The 24222-nt window shown below is 42.8% G+C and overlaps 1 pseudogene; it reads left to right on the top strand.

Annotated features, from left to right (window-relative positions):
* The first annotated feature begins 851 nt into the window (after positions 1-851).
* Positions 852-24222, top strand: part of LOC121282469 — a 71560-nt pseudogene continuing 48189 nt past the window's right edge.

Raw genomic sequence — 24222 nt, 5'->3', positions numbered from 1 at the left:
AAGCAGGATGCCTGCCAGGCCAGGTGATAAGTATGCCTGGCCTATGTGGGTAGTGAGTGGCCCCATAGATGGGATGAGGGCAATGATGGTGTATGTGAGAGAATGAATGGTGAAGCCCCTTGAACTGGCAGTGAGTGAGGGCCCTTTGAATGCGTGATGGGTTTGTGAGTGTGTGAGTTGAGAGTGATGAGATGAGTGACTTACCTGGCAGAACAGAGGAGATCATTGGGTGCCCATCCTATTTTAAAGGACGTTGGAGCTGACCACCACTGCCACTGCCTCCCAAGCTTGGTTTGTCATGCCGCTGCCAACCCTGCTGCCAGGGTGGGGTAGAGGACATCCTGGCAGGCCTTCACGGCATCCAGAAGGTGTTCCAGTGACGTGTCACTAAACCTGGGCGGGGGGTGGGGTTGGTGGTGCGGCAGGGGTAGGGGGGGAGTCTTTTTGCCTTTTGTGGACATCTTCTCTGCAGCAGTCTTGGTCTGGAAGCACAGAGATGTGTGCACATGGCTGGTCCTTAAATCCTTAAACATGGTGCCCAGCGTGATGAAGCAGCGAGGTGATGGCAGGCGGGTGAATGAGAATCTGCTCACCATGGAAATGGCGTGTTTCCCAGGAATGCATAAATAATGCTGGGAGTTTGGGACAATACGGCTTGAAAACCCATCATCGCAACCAGCGGGTAAAACATTGTTTTACATGCCCCCTACCGTATTTAGTGCAAATCTGGGACGATTCTGCCCCACGTTTCTGTAGTGGGTGAAAACTGTACTTTTTGTTTGAGTTCTAGTCTGAGAAAGTCGAATTTCTGAGTTGGCCATTTCCTTTCTCTCCCCCAGGCTGTCACCAATGAACATGTGGGTGAGAGCGACGAGAATGTGGAGTGAGGCAGCTGGTCCTTGAAGACTGACTACTTGCTCTCAATGATCGGCTGTGCTGTGGGTCTGGGCAATGTCTGGAGATTCCCTTACCTGGCTTACAGAAATGGAGGAGGTACAGTAGTGAATCCAAAATACAGGGGAGTGAAAAGCAGAAATTAAGGGGAACAATTTATAAAGAATATCAATAAGGCAGCTCAGCACCACCTTCTCATGGGTAACTAGGGATGGGCAATAAATGCTGGCCCAGCCAGCGAAGCCCACATCCCGTGAATAAATTTTTTAAAAATTCACTGAAACAAGAAACGGTACTTGCACTAGGTAAATAATACAGGGTTAAACAAGGCTGATATAAAGAATGATGAATTCAATATCACAGCTTTAAACTATTTACACAATTTGTCTACGGTTGTGGGGTGAAAAAAAAAACAACAGACCTGAGGATTGGGAGCAGTTTAGAATTCAGCAAAGGAGGGCCAAGGGGAAAATACAGTATGAGAGTAAGCTTGCGGGGAATGTAAAAACTGATTGTAAAAGTTTCTATAGGTATGTGAAGAGAAAAAGATTGGTGAAGACAAATGTGGGTCCCTTACAGTCAGAAACAGGGAAATTTATAATGGGGAACAAATAAATCGCTGACCAACTTAGTGCATTCTGTCTTCACAAAGGAGGACACAAATAACATACCAGAAATGTTGGGGAACACAGGGTTTAGTGAGAGGGAGGAAACGAAAGAATTCAGTATTAGTAGGGAAATGGTGTTGGGGAAATTGATGGGACTGAAGGCCGATAAATCCCCGGGGCCTGATACTCTACATCCCAGAGTACTTAAGGAAGTGTCCCTAGAAATAGTGGATGCATTGGTGGTCATCTTCCGAGATTCCATAGACTCTGGAACAGTTCCTACAGATTGGAGAGTAGCTAATGTAACCTCACTATTTAAAAAGGGAGGCAGTGAGAAAACAGGGAATTATAGACCAGTCAGCCTGACGTCGGTAGTGGGGAAAATTCGAGAGTCCATTATAAAAGATTTAATAGCTAAGCACGTGGAAAACAGTGGCAGAATCAGACAGAGTCAGCATGGATTTATGAAAGGGAAATCATGCTTGACAAATCTACTGGAATTTTTCGAGGATGTAACTCGTAGAGTTGGTGAGGGGAGGCAGTGGATGTGGTTTATTTGGACTTTCAGAAGCTTTCGGCAAAGTCCCACATAAGAGTTTGGCGTGTAAAATTAAAGTGCCTGGAATTTGGGGTAGTGTATTGAGATGGATGGAAAACTGGTTGGCAAACAGGAGACAAAGAGTAGGAATAAATGGGTCTTTTTCCGAATGGCAGGCTGTGACTAGTGTGGTACCTCAAGGATCGGTGCTGGGATCCCAGTTATTCACTATATATATTAATGATTTAGTTGAAGGAATTAAATGTAATATCTCCAAAATTGCAGATGACACAAAGCTGGGTGGGAGGGTGAGCTGTGAGGAGGATGTAGGGATGCTTCAGTGTGATTTGGACAAGTTGAGTAAGTGGGAGAATGCATGGCAGATGCAGTATAATGTGGATAAATGTGAGGTTATCCACTTTGGTATCAAAAACAGGAAGGCAGATTATTATCTGAATGGCTATAAATTGAGAGAGGGGAATGTGGAACGAGACCTGGGTGTCCTTGTGCACCTGTCGTTGAAGGTAAGCATGCAGGTGCAGCAGGTGGTAAAGAAGGTAAATGGTATGTTGGCCTTCATATCCAGAGGATTCGAGTACAGGAACAGGAATAACTTGCTGCAATTATACAGGGCCTTGGTGAGTTTACACCTGGAATATTGTATGCAGTTTTGGTCTCCTTATCTGAAGAAGGATGTATTTGCTATAGAGGGAGTTCAACGAAGGTTTACCAGACTGATTCCTGGGATGGCGGGACTGACAAATGAGGAGAGATTGAGTCGGTTAGGATTATATTCACTGGAGTTCAGAAGAATGAGGGGGGATCTCATAGAAAGCTATAAAATCATAATAGGACTAGACAGGGTAGATGGTGGGGGAGTCCAGAACCAGGGGTCACAGTCTGAGGATATGGGGTAGACCTTTTGGAATGAGATGAGGAGAAATTTCTTCACCCAGAGAGTGGTGAGCCTGTGGAATTTGTTACCACAGAAAGTAGTTGAGACCAAAAGATTGTATGCTTTCAAGAAGGAGTTAGATATAGCTCTTGGGGCGATAGGGATCGAATGATATGGGGAGAAGGCAGGAGCAGGCTATTGAGTTGGATGATCAGCCATGATCATAATGAATGGCAGAGCAGGCTCAAAGGGCTGAATGGCATACTCCTGCTCCTAGCTTCTATGTTTCGATGTTTCTAAGAGCAGGTCAGAGGCTAGGAATCCTATGGCGAGTAACCCACCTCTTGACTCCCCAAAGCCTGTCCATCAACTACAAGGCACAAGTCAGAAGTGTGATGGAATACTCCCCACTTGCCTGGATGAGCACAGCTCCCACAACACTCAAGATGCTTGACACCGTCCATGACAAAGCAACCCACTTGATTGGCACCCCATCTACATACGTTCACTCCCTCCAGCACCGATGCACAGAAGTGGCAGTGTGTACCATCTACAAGATACACTATGGGAATTCACCAAGGCTCCTTCAACAGCACCCTCCAAACCCATGGCCACTACCATCTAGAAGGACAAGGGCAACAGATACATGGGAACACCACCACCTGGAACTTCCCCTCCAAGTCACACATCATCCTGACTTGGAAATATATCGCCATTCCTTTGCTGTCGCTGGGTCAAAATCCTGGAACTACCTTCCTAACAACACTGTGGGTGCACCTACACCACAGAGACTGCAGCAGTTCAAGAGGGCAGCTCATCACCATTTTTTCAAGGGCAACTAAGGATGGGCAATAAATGCTGGCCCAGCCCGCAAAGCCCACACCCCATGAATGAATAAAAAAAAGAACCATCACAGTTGTGTAGAACTGCTGATTTATGAATTTTGAATATATTTTCAAATGTTATTGTTCAAAACACTTGAACCTTCCACATTAAGTATGTTTACTGCACAATATCTGAAAGCCTCAGTTATCAGCCTCCTCAGTCAGAGTCTGGGGTCAGCTCTGGAATTTCGAATCAGACCTGCTCGTATTCACTGCTCTTCACAACCCCACAAAACTGGATCGATGGAAACCAAGAATCAATGTGCAAAAATGTCAGAACGTGATTGCATAAAGAGACAGAAAATATTTTGATTCAGTTAAAGAGTGAATTTTACAAAATGGGAATTTCTCTGCAATTCCATTAATTTACTGAACATTCCACATTGGAGCTGAGAGCTGAACATCTCCCATATATAAATGTTCAAAAACACCATAGAATCTTATCAAATAAAGACAAGTTGATTTTCTGTAAAGGGGTGTGTGGAAATAAAGATATTTCTGGATAAATGAGATAGATAGATTCGGACTAACAGAGAGACAGACAATTATGTTTTCACAGCGATCAGTGATAATTTTAACTCAACTTGTCAGATGGAACAATGAGGTTCAGTTCGAAAGTCTGTTTTAATTCCACTTGACGTTATGCTCCATTGAATTCCTTGGCTGTATTTTCCAGGTCCATTTCTTATTCCCTACGCACTCATGCTGGCACTCGTTGGGATGCCAATGTTTTTCTTGGAATCTTCCTTTGGGCAGTTTGCCAGCCTCGGGCCTGTTGCAGTGTGGAAAGCCGTGCCGATGTTACAAGGTTAGTGTTTATTCAGCAACACATAATTGGCAACAGTTTAAATGGACAACAGTGTTCGAATAATATTAATATACTAGGGTTATATTTCCCTTATTGAACAAACATTTAAGCTCAATGTGCTCAAGTACTGTTTACAATCTGCACTATTATATATTTACCAAGTTATATAGACAGTAAAGATACAAACACAGCAAGAGAAATGTTTTCTTTCCTGATTTGAAATGTAATCACATATTAGCCAAATACCTGAAGAACTCTCTGTCTGTCTTTTGGGTATTAACACTGTTGCAATAATTAATTGGTCTCACATTTCTTTCTTCTTAAAGAATTGCTGATTATTGGAGATTGTATTAGAAGAAATGATTTTCATTTTAACCGCGCATTTCACAAGCATAGGATGTCCTCAGCATGATTCACAGCAGAAGTGTCCATTTTGTAGATCAATCACTGTTGTCAAGTGGGGAAATATGGCAGACAATTAGTGAACCAAGAGGCCAAACAAACAACAATGAGATAATCAATATATAATCTGTTTCAATTATGGATAAATAATGGCCAAGACACAGGGATTGAGCTCTCCGGCACTTTCTTGTGCCATGGGATGTTATGAAAAGACAGACTTAACAACCCATTCAAAAGTCAGCACCTCCATCTGTGCAATATTCCCTCAGTCCTGCATTGAAGTGTCATTCTGGATTACATGCTCCAGTATCTGGAATGGGACTTGAACAAACCATCTTCTTAATCAGAGATGAGAGCAGAGCCATAAGACAGGATCTTTGGGCATTCCTGAAGTCCAGAATGGAAGTGGCCTGAAAGTTACGGTGTCAGTGTGCCAGATTTCTGATCCATTCCCGGTGCTGGTCATTTTTATCAGAGGTGGATTCGACGCTGGCCATATGTAGCGGGTAGCCAATTAATCTTAGTCAGAGCCTTGTTAACACCAATTAAAGGAGGCGGATTGGAAATTTCCATTTGACCTCCAGCTTCCTGCTCCAGCGAAGGCCAGTTTGAGTGCCTGTGGAGGTGAGCACCCAGTGACAGACCAGGGCCAGTACTCCACACAGGCCTAGAGGCTTTCCCTGCCTGCCTGGGTGTGAGAGCAGCCATACGCTGCCTTGTAGGGGGACTTCCCTCCACCTCCCCAGCAGTGGTGACCAGGCTACAAGAACCATCTTAGAATTAAAGTTCAAGTTGGTAAGAGGGCGCCTCCATGTTGAAGTGCCCTCTCTTGTTACTTACCTTCCATCACAGCCTGCTGCCCCTCTCAAGCTGGAAGGTGGTCCAGCTTCAAGAGTCCACCCACTGCCACCCTTAATTAGACATGGAACCTGTTTCCATGCCATTTAAGGAGATTCCTCCATTCCCAATGAGTGACTGCTTTCCCACAGGGCTAAGTTTGGGGCACAGAAACAGCACTGATACCTGTTTTCCACCCCGAAGAGGAAATCCAGCTCATTGAGGTATTATAGCACAGAATGAAGCCATTAGGCCCATTGAGTCTATGCCAGCTCTCTGTAGAGCAATCCAATCAAGTCTGATTTCCCTGCTCCATCTTTATAGACCTGCAAATTTATTTCCCCCAAGTTCCCATCCAATTTCCTTTTGGAATCATGGATTGTTTCTGCTGTTATTTGTATACATTTAGATTAAGTATCTACAGGTGGGGGTGGGTAGGGGCAAACATTGGATAATTATTTGTGCTTATAGAAAGAGGCACTTGCATTCTGCAGCCAGTGGGCACTACAGGGGCTGGATTACAGCATCAGCCCCGGAAATTATATTTTAACTTCATTTGTTAAGTTTCCTGTAATTTTTTTTGTTATAATGCCCCTTTAAAGGGCTGTTAATTAGTTAATTTGATTATTAGTTCGTTTGATTATTTTACTTGGTATATTCAAAATACTATTAAAAGACATTTGCGTTCTGCAACCAGTGGGTACCTCATTTTTATGGGGAGAATTTTTAGCTTGGCGGGCGGACGCGTGCCTGACCTGACAGAGCGTAAAAAGATGCATGATGATGTTGGGGGAATGTCCAGACATTATCATGCACTCACGTGATATTTCAGTCGTTGGGCATGCGCCGAATCCAGCACACGCCCGTGGACATTTAAAAAGCCTACTAAGGTCATTAAAAGGGTAATTGAAATAAATTTTTCGCTGTCTGTCCAAACTTACAGTTGGCAGCAGGCGGAAACCAGCATTAGCATTTTTTAGGAAACTTCATCCACGGGCAGGATGAGATTTCCAACAGCAAATAAAAACAAAATTAAAAATTTAATTAATGACATGCACCTGCTCAAGTGACAGAGTCATCTGAGGGAACATGTTTCATAATGTCTTAGGAATATTTATTTTTTAATTTGTGAAATGTTCATCTGAATATGCAATAACCTATACATAGATACAACAGTGAATGTGTGAGCCTTGCTATGAACATCGTGATTCAATTTATGATAACTCTGATTACACTCTACCTTCCCCTCTAAGTTTGGAAACACCAGACTGAACCTTGTACATAGGCAGCGTTTCATCAAAAATTCTGATGGTGTTGAATGCATAGGTAAATGAGGCGTTGTACGATAATTGAGAAGAAAGCGGGAAAGTCGAGTTTCTAGACTACTTTCTGATAATCTCTTCATTCCAGATTTGAAAGTTCGCACAGCTCTCTCAGCTTAGTCATTTGATGAGGGATGGCATGGAACTGTTTTATGTCTGATTCCATTTAAATTCATGAATCTCTGAAACTCTGTACTGGTAAAGGCTGTACCGTTATCCGAAACTATGATTTCCGGTAGGACATGTATGCTAAAATAGTGACACAGTTTTTGATAGTTGCTCTCGATGTTGGTGATCTGACTTCGTACAGATACCATCCAATCAGAATGTGCATGTACGATCAATAATAGCATGGTACATAAGAATGGCCCCACATAATCAATATGCAATTTAACCCAGGGCCGACCAGGCCACTCCCATGGATGCAGTGGAGCTGAAACAGGTAGCTTTTGTTGTTGCTGACAATGTACTTGACCATGCTTTCAACGTCACTGTCAATGCTTCTCCACAGACATAGCTTCACACAAGCATTTTCATCTTTGATATTCTTGGATGTGCACTGTGAAACTCTGTCAAGAGTGGTTCTCTTTCTTGCAAAGGGATAACAATTCTTGATTCCCACAACAAAATTCCATCTTGACAAATTAACTCTGTTTTTCGGGCATGGCATAGTCTCATCTTTTCAGATACAGCTGAATTTGACGCCCTTGCAAAACATGGCCTCTGACTTTCAACAAAATTGAACCTCTGTTCATCCAATTTCTAATTTGCTTTGCACACAAAGGCGAAGAATCCATGAAATTCATTACAAGCACAACTTCTTGTGGCACTGGAGCATGTACAATGCTACCTGGTAATGGGAGATGACTGAGTGCATCCACATTTGCAATATGTATGCCAGGGCGGGACACAAAGGTATACTCAAATGCAGATAATATCAAAGCCCAGTGTTGAATTCTTGCTGATGCTATTGGTGCAATGGCTTTATCCTCACTGAATAATCCCATTAATGGTTTATGGTTCGACACAATGGTGAAATGTTGTCCATGTAGGCACTAGTGAAATTTCTTCACTCCAAATACCACCGATAATCCTTCCTTTTCTAGTTGGGAATAACCTTTGTCAGCTTTGAAGAGCATTCTCGAGACATAGCCAATTTCTGATCCATCTTCCATTCTATGTAATAACACTGCCCTTACATCACATGTTAATACCAACTCTTTTGATGGGTGGCAGTGTACCAATAAACATTACAAATGCAAAAGTTCATTTATTTTCACAAAGGCTTCTTCCTGTTATGAATTCCATAAGCAACAATGATTCTTTTTTAACAAGTGTAATGGTGCCAACACAGTTGATAAATTTGGCTAGAAGCGGCTATAGAAGTTGATCATTCCCAGGCAAGCTTTAAGTTTTGGCTGCATTGGACAGAGAGGGCACATCTTTGATTACCCTAACTTTCTCCTCTACCAGATGCAAACCCATGGCATCCACCCTTTAAGCCAAGTAAGTAATTTCTGGTCCATTTTTCTTTCTTTAATCATATGCCAGCTTTCATGAATCTTCTTAGCACCTCCTCCAGGTTGGCCAAGCGGTCAGTCTCGGTTGACCTTGTGATCAGGAATAGGTATACTACCACAACAAAAACAGAATTACCTGGAAAAACTCAGCAGGTCTGGCAGCATCGGCGGAGAAGAAAAGAGTTGACGTTTCGAGTCCTCATGACCCTTCGACAGAACTTGAGTTCTCAAGTTCTGTCGAAGGGTCATGAGGACTCGAAACGTCAACTCTTTTCTTCTCCGCCGATGCTGCCAGACCTGCTGAGTTTTTCCAGGTAATTCTGTTTTTGTTTTGGATTTCCAGCATCCGCAGTTTTTTTGTTTTTATATAGGTATATTACCACTTGGGGAAGTCCTTGGAAAAGACTCTCCATTGTCCTTTGGAAATTGCATATGCAAACGATACTCCAAAGGGTAGGTGTGTAAATTGATAAAGACCCTTGTGCGTGTTGATGGTTGCATACTCTCTAGATGTGCTATCCAGCTCTAACTGTTGGCATGCATGGCTCATGTCCAGTTTTGTATAGCATTTGCCTCCAGCTAGCTTTGCATATAAGTCGTCTATTCTCAGAATAGGATGTTTATCTAGTTTGGCTGCCTTGTTCATGATTAATTTGTAGTCCTCACAAGTGCGTGTGGTTTGGTCAGGCTTAACCACTGGAACTATGATTGCTGCCCACTCCGAGAATTGGACAGATTGGATGATGCCCAGCTTTTCTAACTGGTAATGTTCTGTGTCCACTTTCTCCTTCAATGCAAAAGGCATAGGCCTGGCCTTAAATAAATGTGGTGTTGCCTGAGGATCCACATATATTTTTGCTTGCAAGCCTTTTAACTTCTTTAATTCATCCCGAAATAAACTGTTGATTTTCCTTGGCAGTTCAGGAATTCCTTCTGTTTTCAGGCGAAATATTTCAGACCAGTCAAGCTTGATTTTCTGTAACCAGTCTCAGTCCTTCACCTGTCACTACTATTGCTGGAAGCTGAGCTGCCTGTTGCCTATAAGACACAGGCACTGTGGCAATGCCCTCTACCTGTATGGATTCTCCAGTATATGTCTTCAATTTAGCAATTCAATGGCCGAGTACCTTCATTTAGGTATTTAAATGTGTGCTCTCCCACCACTGTGGTTGAGGCTCCCGTATCAACCTCCATTATTAGTGGCTTCTCATTAACGTGGATTGTGACAGTGATAGTTTCGGTTTTTACAGCGGCGACGCTATACAAGGGATAGATGTCTATTTCAGCAGCTTCTGGTTATGCTGCATTTTTCAATTAAATCATGTTGGTTTGCTGCTTTATGGGCTGTTTGACTTCACCCTGCACAGCTTTACTACATGACCTTTCTTATGGCAGTAATGGCAGTCTGTCTCCCTGAATCTACAGGTCCATGGCCACTCCCACATCTATACGAGATTAACCTGCTGGAGTGTTTCTACTAGGCCTTTTCATGATTCTAACAGCAGACATTGCCTTTCGCTTTGCTGCTGTGTCTCTGGTTTTCGCACCACGCCCAGCAATAGGTTCTCGCCCTACATGAAGAACAGCGCCATGTTCTATGTGCTGTAAGGCTTGCAAGTCTCTCACAGCATTTTCCATGATGAGTGCTATTTCCAGGGCACGCTGCCAATCGATGTCGATCTCCAGGAGTAAACAGCGCTGAATGGCGTCCTTGTGAACTCCACAAACTAATCGGTCCCGCAGCGTATCATTTATTGTGCCCCCAAAGTTGCAGTGTTCAGTCAACTGCTTCAGCTTCGCTATATAGATCGCGATGGATTGTCCTGGGGCCCTAACTCTGGAATTAAACTTAAACCACTGCATTATTACGATGGCTTCAGCTAGAAATGCTTCTTCACGATGTCCATTAATTCATTAAAGGACTTATAAATGGGCTGTCGGTCTGTGGATGAGACTGTATGTCTTGCTACCACATACACTCAAAACGATTGTTTTCTGCTTTTCCTTTCATTCACAACGAAAGAAAAACCAAGGCGCTCTACATACAGGCTCTAGTCTTTTATAGTTGCATTGTAAAGATCAATTCTGCAGAGAGTGGCATGACCGGTAAGTAGTCTTTTCTTTTTCTATTAAGATTTGATGTACTCACATTAACAAGGTGAGGTGCAGCATTGCAGACATTTTACCCTCATTGCCAAATATAATGACTTGATGGACCAGATAGGCTTCAACAAGAAACAGATAAACTTTATTACAGAGAGTTTTCCAGATATTACATTCTTGATCAGGACCCTTGACAGGAAGCCCTGGCCCCGAGATTACCCGTGCTTAGGACTCATTGATCAGAGCCTCCAAGAATACCACATGACTCCTGACAGACAGCAGCAGAGGCTATATGTTTAGTTACTACAATAGTCCATAGATGTAATTTATCTGAATTTTCAAATGGCCTTAGATAAGGTGCACCATAATAGTTTAATGAATAAAGTCAGGAATGTGGAGTCATGGACAAGTGACAGAATAGATTTCCAGCTAGCTTCAAGACAAATAAGAGAGTAGGAATTAAAGGATAGTTATTCAGAGAAGAAGAAGGTGGGAATTGGTGTTCCACAAGCATCAGTGCTGGGCCACTGCTTTTCACAATTTACATGTACAATTTGGACTTTAGAATGAAAAGCACAATTTCTAAATTTGCATGTGACAACACTTGAGGTCTACAACACATTACATGAGGACATTACTAAACCTGGAGAATGGGCAGATAATTTGCGAATAAAGTTCAACACAGATAAATGTGAGGTAATATATTTTGGCAGGAAGAATTGGTAGGTGACTTATTACTCAGTCTAGTTGGCATAGAGGAACAAAGGGATTTGGAGTACAAATACGTTAATCACTAACAGTTGCACCACAAATTGGCAAGGCTGCAAAAAAATCAGACCAAGCAGTCGGTTTTATTTCTTGAGGGAATGAATTGAAGAGCAAGGAAGTTATACCAAACTTGGTTAGACCACTTTTAGAGCACTGTGTGCAGTTCTGGTTGCCATATTATAAAAAAAAGATATAGAGGCACTAGAGAGAGTACAGAGAAGATTTACAAGGACAATACCAGGGAATGCAAGGGTACACATGCCAGGAAAGGATTGACAGGCTGGATTTCTTCTCTCTTGGAGAGAAAAGCATAACAGGAGACCATCAATAAGACTTAGAGCTGAGTTATATGGGGTGCCGTGCTTCCCGCTCTCATGGCTAAAATGATACAGGGGGAGCCTAACCATGATACCAACATCTGCCCCACAGTAATATAATGTTGGAAGCAGCATTAATAGTTTTAAGGAGAGACTTCTTCCCCTTCCTTGGGAGGAAATCCTGCCTTAGAGAACAGCCAGCCAATCGATGGTTAGCAGGTCTATAGGCCATCAGCGCCAATGGGAGTGGTGCCACAGGCAGTTAAACCGTTCTGAGGAGCCCAGGTGGGTAAGGCATCTCGACGTGGAGGGAGGAAGGCCGGGTTCACAAGGCCAGAGGGGAGGATTAAGTGGGTGGTGAATTACCTTGGACGGGGGTGTGCCTCCTATGATGCAAGGGATCCACAAAAAAGGTTCTCCTCCCACTTTCCCGACACCAGCCCTTACAGCTACAGCTGCCAAACTTCCCACGTGACATGAACCTTCCCCTGCTCACTGTAGGTAAAATATTGCTGGTGGAGGAATAAGGCCCTTGGGTGGCCATTATTGGCCACTTAAGAACTTCAGCAGGCCAGGGCAAGCAGGCTGCCTGATGCTTTCCCTACCCCCATAAAATTTCAGACAGATCACGAGTGGATGGGTAGGTGTCAGGAAGGCCACCTGCTGGGTTTTACATGCACCCCCACCTTCAAATCCATTGGGCAAGGAAATGTAAAATCCAGCCCCAAGAAATCCAATAGGAAATTGAAAAGAAATTTCTTCAACCAAAGAGTGGTGAGAATGTGGAATGTGCTACCACAGGGGGTGGTTAAAGAGAGTAATATAGATGCATTTAATGGAAAACTAGACAACAATAAAAAGGAGAAGTGAGATGGTTACGAAAAACAGATTTAGATAGAATAAGATGAGAGGAGGCTCAGTGGAACATAAACACATGGCAGGGGACTGAATGGCCTGTTTCTGTGTCTTATATCTTACGTTATCCTATGTGACACATACCAGGAAATCTTCGGACACACCACTAAAAGACAACAGGAATGGTTGATGAGAGAAATATAGAAATATGCAAAACACTTAATTGGAAATGGACAGCATTCCAAGTCTGGTAACAGGATCCAAACTCCATGGAAAAAAGGTTTGTCTACCAGACAGCCAAAGCTGAAGTTCAAAGGAGAACCCATGATTTGAAGAACATATGGGGGACAGAGAAGATTGAAGAAATTCAACTTCAGGCTGACATGCATGACAAGGCAGCTATAGAGATTTCTGCACCATGAGCCCACAGGCCAACATCAGTAAGATCCAAAGATGGCAATACATTGACTGTATCAAAACCTACTGGAAAGAGTACTTTGTGGAGCTACTCAATCAGAACTCCACAGTGGACATCCACTGGCTGGAGAAGCACAAGGTACAATCAGAAGTGAGCTAGACAATGATGCAACACTCAACATAGTGATCATTGCTTTCAACCAGATGAAAAACAACAACTGGTCCTAACAACAGCATCCCTGCAGAAGCACTGAAACCTGGAGCAGAGATGTTGATCTCTTGGACACATGCCCCATTTGTGAAGCAGAATGAAGAACTTCTAGGTGATCTTAGAGACACCATAATGATCACAATCTTCAAGAAAGGAGACAAGTTGTACTGTAGCAACTACAGGGGTGTAACATTGCTCTCAGCTGTTGATAAAGTCCTAGCTAGGTTACATCTTAATTGTCCCTCATCAATTGAAGAGGTGGTCCTTCCAGAGTTCCAGTGTGGCTCCCAACCTGCCAGCTGAACAACTGACATTATCTTCACAGCGCGCCAAGTTCAGGGAAAGTACTGAGAGCGGAACATCCCTTTGTACATGACTTTCTTCGATCTCACAAAACCCTTTGACTTGGTGAATTAAACTGTCCTTTGAAAGATGCTGCAATGATATGGATAACCAGCTAAATTCACAAACAACATCTGTCTGCCACATGACTGCGTGCAAATAATAGTTCTATGCAATGGCTCCATCTCAGACCCCTTCCCTGTCACCAAAGTAGGGTGTGTCATTGCACCAATATTAATCTCAATTTTTCTTGCAAATTAACATGCTCCGCCCAGATATGGTAGTACTTACCATGCCAATGGTAAACTCTTCAATCTCAACTAGCTGAAGGCCACCTCCAAGACAACAAAGACTGCTATAATGGAACCACATTATACTGATGGTGCACAAGTTAGTGTTCACTCTGAAGAAGAATCAGATCGTTTACTTATTCACCAAAGCCTACAAGAGCATCGTACTTGTCCTGAATGTCACGAAGACCAACGTCCTCTACCAACCCACATTAAATTTATGAAATCCAACGTCTTCAGTTGAGATTCATGGTGAAGTGTTGGAAAATATTCCTCATTTTCCACACCTTGGAAGCTACCTATACCAAAAAGCTAAGATTGACCAAGAGGTAAACCATCGAATCCAATTGAATGGGCAATAAATGCTGGCCTAGCCAGTGATACCCATATCCCATGAATGAATAAAAAATAATGTGCCAGTTTGGCCTATGGTGAATTAAGCCTTGGAGTTTTGAGAGTCGCGATATTGGATCTGACAGTAAACTCAAAGTCTATTCGTCGTTGGTTCTTCCCACTCTTCTATGTGGTGCTGAAGCTTGGACAGCTTTGATGACATATCAAGGCCCAAGAGCAGCATTATCTATGCTGTCTCAGGGGGGTTTTGTGAATCAAGAGGGCAGACAAAAGAACAAACATGAGAGACCTCCATGGTGCAGAAATGTCAAGTGTAGAGGCCATGATAATCTCACATCAGCTGAGATGGGTGGGTCATATCATCAGAATGCCTGACCCAAGACCACACAAACAGTTGCTCTACTCAGAGCTACACAAGAGCACTTGTTCACATGGGGTGAGGGTGCTAGGGGTGAAAAGGAATAATGTCAAAGACAAGCGAAGAGCCTTCCTGAAGGTTTGCTGCATTAAAATTAACACATGGGAAGCAGACAACCTATCATGACCAAAATGATGATTCATCATCAAAAATTGTGTCAAAACCTTCCAATCCTGAGAAGGAGTGATGAGAGAGATGCAAAGAGAGAGCAGTTGCTTGAGCCCACAATCCACCACCGTCCCTAGCGCATGACAACCAATGTCCTTACTGTGGGAGAGCCTGCAAGGCTAAGGTCGGGCTCATAAACCATCTGACATCTTACTTCCACCAATCACAAGAAAGAATTATGCTTAACATGAGAGATTGCACACTAATAGGTATTTGTATAAGTCTTTTCTTTTACCTTGAGTCTGTCTCTCCCCTCATTTCCTGAGCATGGATGTTTCACTGTACAAGTGGAATGTACATTCTGATTTTGTATTGTACCAAAACCTCCCTTCAAAATTTCTGTTTGGCTGTGAGTTTACCCAAATTATTGTGGTCAACTCAGTTCACATTTATGCATAGTTCTTACTTAAGTTTAAAACTTTGATTGTGATTTTGCTTCCCCCACTCAATCCTAATATCGAATGTAATTATATCATAAATTTCACCCACTTCCTTATGTGTCAAAGTGTCTCTAACTCACGCTCCAACTCAGCGACTCTGATCCGGAGTGAGTCGAAGCAGTAACATTTCCCACAGGTGTGGTCAGCCAGGACAGTCTCACAGGCCTCCATGGTGACCAATTGCAGCAAAACACAATTGGTTTGTATGACCAGCAGAATCCACGTCAAAGAATATATTTCAATCAATAGTTCCCAATCTAATCACCTGTTCCTTGTTCATTTTCAGGTGTGGGGATCACTATGGTCCTTCTGATTACAATTTCCAACATTTCCTACACCTGCATCATCACCTACAGCCTGTACTACTTGTTTGCTTCCTTCCAATCCCCCCTGCTGTGGGCAGACTGCTTCAGTTGGTGGGGTGCAGATGAAACATGCAGTAAGGCTCCCAAAGGTACGATCTTTGCTTCTATTGGGCAAAGTATAGACACCAACTGTTCATTTTACATTCTGTCAGTCTGAATGAGAGAGAAAAATGGACAATAGTTTTAGTGACCATCTCCATTGTGATCATATGGCAGAAATACTGGGATAGAAATCAGCAGCAGGAACCATGTCATTGAGTCACTGGGATTGCAGGATAGACAATAATAAATAAAAATTGAATAGTGGAAATATATTTTTAAAATAGTTGATCTTCCATGGTGTTGTTTATTAGAAAAATAGAAAATGAATCTCTTTAATTCTTTCTTCTGCTCTTTTTCTATCTGTTCATTGTTTATCTCTCTCTCTCTCTCTCTGTATTTGTGTCTCACATTGATTCTCTTGTCTGTGCATCTCTGCATTTTTGTCTCACATCGATTCTCTTGTCTGTGTATCTGTGTTTGTGTCTCACATTGACTCTCTTGTCTGTGTATCTCAGTGTTTATGCAGGAATCTTTTTCTCCCTTTTTCTCAACATGTGAGTTGAGTTTTTCCCAAATATTTCCCATCTTCTGTATATTCTTCACTCTGTCTCTCACAAACTCTCTCCCTTTTTGTGGGAATTATTTCAGTCTTGTCTCTTTCCCTTTCTTCTCATCTCCCACATAGACCTACTGTTCAACTCAGGATTCTAAATATTTATTTCTCAAGATATTAAAGATTAATTCTGTTTGAATTGATTAAAGCAAGATTAAAAATCTTAACTATGATGAGTCAGTTTGAAACTCCAGAAAGAGTGGAAAAATGCTTTGATTTTAGAGAAAAACTCTTTATCGTACGGACTGGGACATTGGATGATAACTGAGCATATTCTTATATATTCTTATTCCGTTCATACTATCTAATCAGAGTCCAAGTATAAATTGCAATGACTTCTCTTCCCACTGCCACACCATTGACTCTGGTGTCCCCCAAGGATCTATCTTTGGCCCTTCCTATTTCTTATCTAAATCCTCCCCCTTGGTGATTTCTCCTGAAGGCACAGCATTAGTTTTCACATGACGAAACCCAGTTCTACCTCACCTCCACCTCTCTCTCTTGATTCCTCCACTCTTACTAAATTATCAGACTGCTTATCTGACATTCAGTACTGGATGAACAGAAATTCCTGCAATTAAATATTGAGAAAACTGAAGTCATTGTCTTCTGTCAATGCTACAAACTCTGTTCTGTAGCTGCTGACTCCACCTATTCATCTGGCCATAGTCTGAGACTAAACCAGACTGTTTGCAAATTTGGTGTTGTACTTGACTGCAAAACGAGCTGCCAACCATATACCTGTGCCACTATTTAAATCACTTATTTTCACTTATAACATTGTTTGACTTGGCCCCTGTCTCAGCTCATCTGCTGCTGAAACCCTCACTCATTCTTTGTTTTCTCTCGGCTTAACTACTCCAAAGCAATTCTGGCTGGTCTCCCACATTCAACCTTCTGTAAACTTGAGGTTATCCAAAGATTTGATGTCTGTGCCCTAACTTGCACCAAGTATCCTTCACTTATTGTCCATGTTTAACATTAGCTTTTGATATAATATGGTAGGTGGTATTTGCCAGGCTGACCAAATCCCAAAGGGAAACTTGGAAATCACAACGATTTTGCAATTTGTATTTATTATGAGAAGGTTTATGCACTGAAGTCAGAAGTAAGAAACCTGCTACCATCTTTTCAGGTTTAAAATATTAAAATAACACCGTTATTAACAAAAGAAAAGAAAAAAATAAACACAAGATTACAGTTACACAGTTATTTAATTTTATAACAGTCCCAAAAACGTTTCTAGTTAACTAGGGTCCCAACTACGCACCTCTTTCAGGCAGCAGTCCAAATAGATTTTGAATCTATAAAGCATCCAGAAATATTGCCACAAGCACCTACTGTTGCTGTGAGGGAGATATTTCACAGCATCTCTCTCATTCTCACTCAACAATGGAACTCCAAAGCCTTTTAACAGAACCTTGGTTACTGGAGCAGCAAATTTCGCCAGGGTGGCTAGAGGCTTTTTCCCACAGGTCTGTTTCACACAGTCAAGATTCAAGACCTCACATGCCCACACTCATACAACTTTCTATCTTTCTTTAAATATATGTTTTCCCTTTTGATCTGTAAATACCAAAGTTCCAACCTTCCTTTGAAAGTTAGTTGTCCCAGAATATAAAAGTCTTTCATATTGTCATTATGGTCTGCATTTTTGGGAAAAATAAATTTAATAACTTTGCCTTTTTTATCCAGCCAGTTGTAACCATCTTATCAATTCCCTTTGAAAATCAAACAACCTTTCAACTTAACTAAAACTGCAAATTCCATTCACACTGTACCTGCTGAGCCTCATCCTAGCTTACCCACCTCCATTTCAAAATGCCTGTTTTATACTTAACCCCTTTTGATGTTTCAAACCTTGTAGTCTGGCCATCTCTAATTTAATTAAAGTAGACACGTGCACACACACACACGCACAGACACACACGCGCACACACACACACGCGCACACACACACACGCGCACACACACACACACAGTCCCCATAGGCCTGCTTCTGTATCCCACAGTAAAATTAGGGGAAAAAATGGTATTTCCGATAAACTTCCAGGTCAAGCAATGCATTGATCTTAAAATACTCATCCTTGTTTTCAAATCATTCCATTGCCTTGCCTCTCTGTGTAATACCTCCCATATCCTCAACCCTTCAAAATATCTGCGCTCCTCTAGTTCTGACCTCTTATGCATCCCCAATTTTAATCGCTTCACCATGATTGGCTGCGACTTCAGCTTCCTGGCCCCTAAGTTCTGGAATTCTCTTCCTAAACCTCTGAATCTCTCTACTCAACTTCCTTCCTCTACTCCACCATAAAACTTACTGCCTTGACAAACTTTTGGTCAGTTGCCCTAATATATCCTCATATGGTTCAGTGTCAAGTTTCCTTTTTAACTCTGCTGCAAGAAGTGACACAGTTCTGGTTAGTGGTCAGGCACAAGACAGTGTGGCTGCAAGGCAGATGGTAAGGGGAGCTTGATGCAGTGCTGGTGGAGCCTTGACCTTGGGATGTTTTATTATGTTAAAGACACTGTATAAATACAAATGTGTATTATGTAGACTGGGTTTGTGGGTGATGTCTGATCTTCTTATACAGACTGCATTGTTTTTTTTTAGTTTATTTATTCATGTTGTAGAAATCCAGAAGTTGTAAAGTGTCAGTTAGAGCACATGAATGGCAGAGCAGACCAGGTCCATTATGTTGAGAAACATTCTACATCGAAACAGCAGGGCAATCGTGGACAAACGGCAGGATGCAAATACTGCGGTTGACATCATGCAATGGAAAAGAAGGACTGCTAAACATGGGGAAAGCTTTGTTTTAACTGCAAGAAGCAGAATCATTTTACACACAAGTGCTTGGCAAAAAGAAGCAAAACAAGCTGATACAGATGGCCACCGGAGAGATATCAGCAGAAGGGTCTGACCAAGAACTATGCACAATACAACAGGTTGGTTCTGACAACTCTATAGGTGATAAATGGTTTGTGACTGTTAAAATATGACTGCAGAAGGAGAGTATCAAGCGAACAAGAAGTGTCAGATAGACACTGGCATATCATACAACATAATAACCTTCACAGACCTGTGTGAAGTGGCTCAACATGGTGATCATGGTAAAAATGCAACCCTGGAAAGTAAGGTTGAGGCTATAGGATGGCACAATGCTCATACTGAGAGGACAAATTAGTCTGAGAACCCAATGCAATGGCAAAAAGGAAGATCTAGAATTCCAGATCATAGATGGGAGATAATGGCCATTCATTTCAGCTGGGATTTTCTGTGCCCGCCAGCAACTGGCATGTTCGTGGAATGAGTGGACGCTATGGTGTGATCGGTTTCACGATGGCATGAAACCAGTTTGCGATTGCCTGCTCAGCCTGCCAATGGCGGGCCACATTTCCCCTCATTGGATGTTGGGAACTTCATTGTAATACACCTGCATATCACTATATGGCCAGCCCGCCTGACTTGTCCTTCCCGCCCCCTCCCACCCCTGCTGTATCATCTGCCTACGTCGGCGGGAAAACACACCAAAGTGTTTCACAACAGCATATAAGCAACATGCACCTGGCGGGCTGGACTTGGGACTTCGAGGTTTGTTTGCCTACCTTGCTTCGGTCAGCACTCACAGTCATCAGTGCCAGGCTGCACAGACAGCACCACATCACTTTTAAGGGGGCTCATGGGCCGGTCTGTACCTGCCACATCAGCCATATGTGGATGGCTTTTCAATGGCTGCAGGGCTGGGGCTTACTTGAGGAAGGGGGAGAAGAGGCTTCAGGATGAGGGCTGTACTGGAGAAGGAGGGTAACCTCGGGTATGTAAGGGAGCATATGTTGATCTGTGCAAATGTCTTCAAGATGGTGAGGGCTGAGGAGGCAGTCTCCAGAGGAGGTGAGACCAGATGGACATGTGAGGGTATGTGTGTGAGAATGGGTGGTGATGACCCTTGAGCTGGCAGTGAGTGAGATGCCAGTGAATGTGTGATGGGCTTGAGTGTGTGAGCTTAGAGTGATGAGATGGTTGCCATACCCTGGCTGCACGGATTAGATCATTCACCCTCTATCTGCATTGGTTGGTCAACCTCTTCTGTACAGCATTGACACTAATCACCACTACCACCATCTCCCAAGCCTGGTTGGTGATGCCACTGCCCATCCTGTGGCCAGATCGGGGGTAGAGGACATTGCGGCGGGCCTCCAGGGCATCCAAAAGGTGTTCCAGTGATGTATCACTAAACCTAGGGGCTGCAGTCTTTTTGCCTTTTGTGAACATCTTCCCTACAGTAGTCCTGAGCTGGAAGCACTGAAATGTGTGCCTGCCCACCATGGAAACGGTGTGTTTCTCGGAATGCATAACTAATGAGACAGGTTTGGGATGATACGGCGTGAAAACCCGCCATTGCGGCTGGTGGGTGAAAGGTTTTACCTGCCCGCTACCGCACTTAATGTAAATTTATGATGATTCCTCCCGAAAGCTTGGACTAGTGACATTAAACATGCCAACAGAGTTTTACAATGTGTTGCAGCACACAAAACCATTAACCGCCGAACAGATCTTAGAGGGGTACAAAGATATGTTTATAGGGCTAGGATGTCTACCAGGAGAAGATCATCCAGAAGTAGGTGAGAGTGTAAGACCAATTCAGCATCTGCTGAGAAGAGTTCCAGCTGCCCTTGAGTTAAGCCTAAAAGACAAAATTGGAGAGCTGGAAAAGAAGGGAGCCATCAAGAAAGTGACAATTCCTACAGACTGGATTAACAGCATGGTAGCAGTGGGAGTTTGCAGAAAGCATTGCATTCCCAGATCACCACATCTACAAGTGTCTGAATCTCAAGGAACTTCAGTTCAGAGTTGTTAAACTGGAATCTGAGCTACAGATATTGCTGGGTATCCAAGAGGAGGAGAGTTACTTTTGGATAAGAACAAAAAGACTGCGGATGCTGGAAATCCAAAACAAAAACAGAATTACCTGGAAAAACTCAGCAGGTCTGGCAGCATCAGCAGAGAAGAAAAGAGTTGACGTCTCGATCCTCATGACCCTTCGACAGAACTTGAGTTCGAGTCTTTTGGAGATGGTCCCTTTTAAACTGTTATGTCTTTTTCTAAAGTGGATATTCTGACACTTGAAGTTCCTTTCGATCAAAATTCTCTGTCTCTGTGATGCATTTCAGAAATGTAACAGAGATAGGATCCCAAACCATAGAATAGCAAAGAGAGAGAGAGACAGAGAGAGAGAGAGGTGATGTTAAATTCTGCCATTGTCTTGCTGCTGTTATGGGTACATTCTTTTCACAAATGGTGTTCTGATCATATGACAGCTGGCTATTGGCACACAATGAAGGAGCTTTAATCAGCCATTGTCAAAGTTATCAAGATGCCAACGAAACAGATAAGGGTTCCTTAGCACCCCCTTTGCATAATGAGATTTGTTAGTCCTTCTTTGTTCCTGGCAGTTTCTGCAGTCAGGAATTCGGTGGCCTATTGTCCTTATGTTTTGTAGAAGGTTGAGATAATGGCAGGTGTGAAGTCCATCGGGGGAACTGCCTAGACATGACCCCTTGGTAATCCATTTTCAGAGGCTTCTAAAAACTTGGCTAATTTGTAGGTCAGATGACTTCTGCAGCCATTTTAAAGCACAGTACCTTTTCAGTTCCTCTTTCCCTTTTTAAAAACAATCCAAGGCATTACACAAGCCGATGAAACTAACAATTAATATTTTACATTCCACATGACTCATTACCATGACACCTCCCCCTCATGTAGATTGAAATGCAAATCATAGCAAGTGTTTCAATATAAGATGTCCAATATTAAAAAATACATTAAAGAGACACATGCACACCCTTTCCCACTTTAACCTTATAGTTACAGCTATGCTCTGTTGTCAGGTCGGCTACGAAATATTTCTAAACTGAGTTAGATTCTGGATAGCAAGCTGTCACATTGCTTGTTTCCATTGTGAATGTTAGTTAAGCACAAAACCTAACTTCATTGGAAATGGTTAGTTCTGAATTCTCTTTGTTCCCTCTGGGGTCAGGCATAGATGAGGATTTTCAGTTTCAGAATTCAGTGCCTGATCCCTCTTTTACGAAACCCCTGATTACATTTTAACTAGCGATGTTGGGTTAAATATCTGTTCCCCAGATCTTTAATAAGCATTGTGCTCCTGGTTAACTGTGAGGCTGCATGGCATCTAGAATGCAAATTTTCTTGCTGGCAGAGCTGAGTTTCTTGACTGAATTTTAATCCTTCACTGTCCAGCTCAATAACCTATGAAGTTAATTGTTCAACACGAGTATTTTATCAAATATGATCTCCAGGAAGTCAGTAGATGGTAACCTGATCTTAGCTCCTGTTGGGTCTCTGGACTTCTGCCCGGGGCTTCAATTTTAGTTATCTTCGCATCAACACTGCTGGGCTGGTTGAGGGCTTGTTCCTGGTTTATCAGTGGATAACTCAACATTGCTTTCACTGGTATGTCCCCTGTGGTCCCCCAAAGTTGTGTCTGCTTTGGTATGTGTTCCCTTCCCTTTCTCTTTTGTTTTGGAAATGGGCTTTCCCTAACCTGTTCCATGTTCCCTGGAATGTTACAGCACCCAATTGGATGTTCAGCTCCTGCTGTACTCTTCCATGACTCTTCAACCAAGTGGCACATCACCCTCACTTTCTCTTGTCCAATTTGGGAAGACGTCTGCTAACTAGATCACTGGCTCTCTTCCTTCATCTTGTTTTAAACTTCATAGGCCCTTCCTTGACCTCTTCAACTTGTACTAGCCTGGGCTCATCCCTTTTAACTTCCTCAACCTCTATTCTGACCCTTTCTGCCGCTATTGGCCTGGCTTTGGCCTTTTATAATTCAAGTGGCTTTTCCTTAGTCACTTCAACCCTCATGAATTCTATCGCCCCCTGTAGGGCCTCTGAACCTCTCCCAGTTCCCTGCACATCTGCAGACCATTGCTGGCTTTCTCCAACCTCTACAACCTCTTTGGGTTGTCTCTGATTTTTCAGGGGTAATGCCCTCCTTCAAACATGGGCGTTCCTCAATAAAATATCTACCCTTTCATGGGCAAACTTAAGGGACTGCACCCATAGTTACTAGGCCTGTTACAAACACTCTCCTCAAGTAAATTTTAATCAGTGGCATCTCCACACATTCTCCTGTGAGTCCTTTTACTAGAGCACCAGAATTTATCCTGTCCTCAGGTGTTAATTCTTTAATGCTCCCATTAGCAAAGTTTGCAAGCAGCCAGTGTCTTGGAGAATGCTGAACTCCTTTTCCCACTCTTTTAAACAGTTAGGGGTCATCTTCCCCTTATTTACAAACTCCTGGTAGTGACCCTAGACATTTGCCATGTTTGTACATTGGTTGACCACTTTATGGCTATGGGTGCTGATTTGGCAGTAGTGCTCCATCTGGATCTCTTCATGTGCCAACAATTTTCATTGAAATGGCCTAGCTGGAACATTCCCACAGAGGCCAATTCCCTCTGTCTCCCCCTTGGGTTTCTCCTTTTAAAAGTTGGATGTGATAAGTTAACTCATAGTCAGCTGCCATGACTGCTGCCTGTCTGGCCCTTTCCACTTTCTAAACCTCTACACCAGTTTTGATAAAGAGAGGGAGTGAATTTTTGAACTCTCCAAGGAGCATTATTTCTCCGAGGTTTTCATTTTGGGCCTTTATTTTAAGCGGCCATATCCATCAGTCAAAAGTGAGCTACTTGAGCCTTTCAAGTTCAACAGCATCTGATCGGACTGTTTTTTGAAGGGTACAGAATTTCTAATGTAGACCTCCAGCACCGGTTCATAC

This window comes from Carcharodon carcharias, chromosome 9, assembly GCF_017639515.1.
Source record: "Carcharodon carcharias isolate sCarCar2 chromosome 9, sCarCar2.pri, whole genome shotgun sequence".
Classification (NCBI taxonomy): domain Eukaryota; kingdom Metazoa; phylum Chordata; class Chondrichthyes; order Lamniformes; family Lamnidae; genus Carcharodon; species Carcharodon carcharias.
The sequence above is the reverse complement of the archived record's forward strand: the minus strand, read 5'-3'. Positions and strand labels throughout refer to the sequence as shown.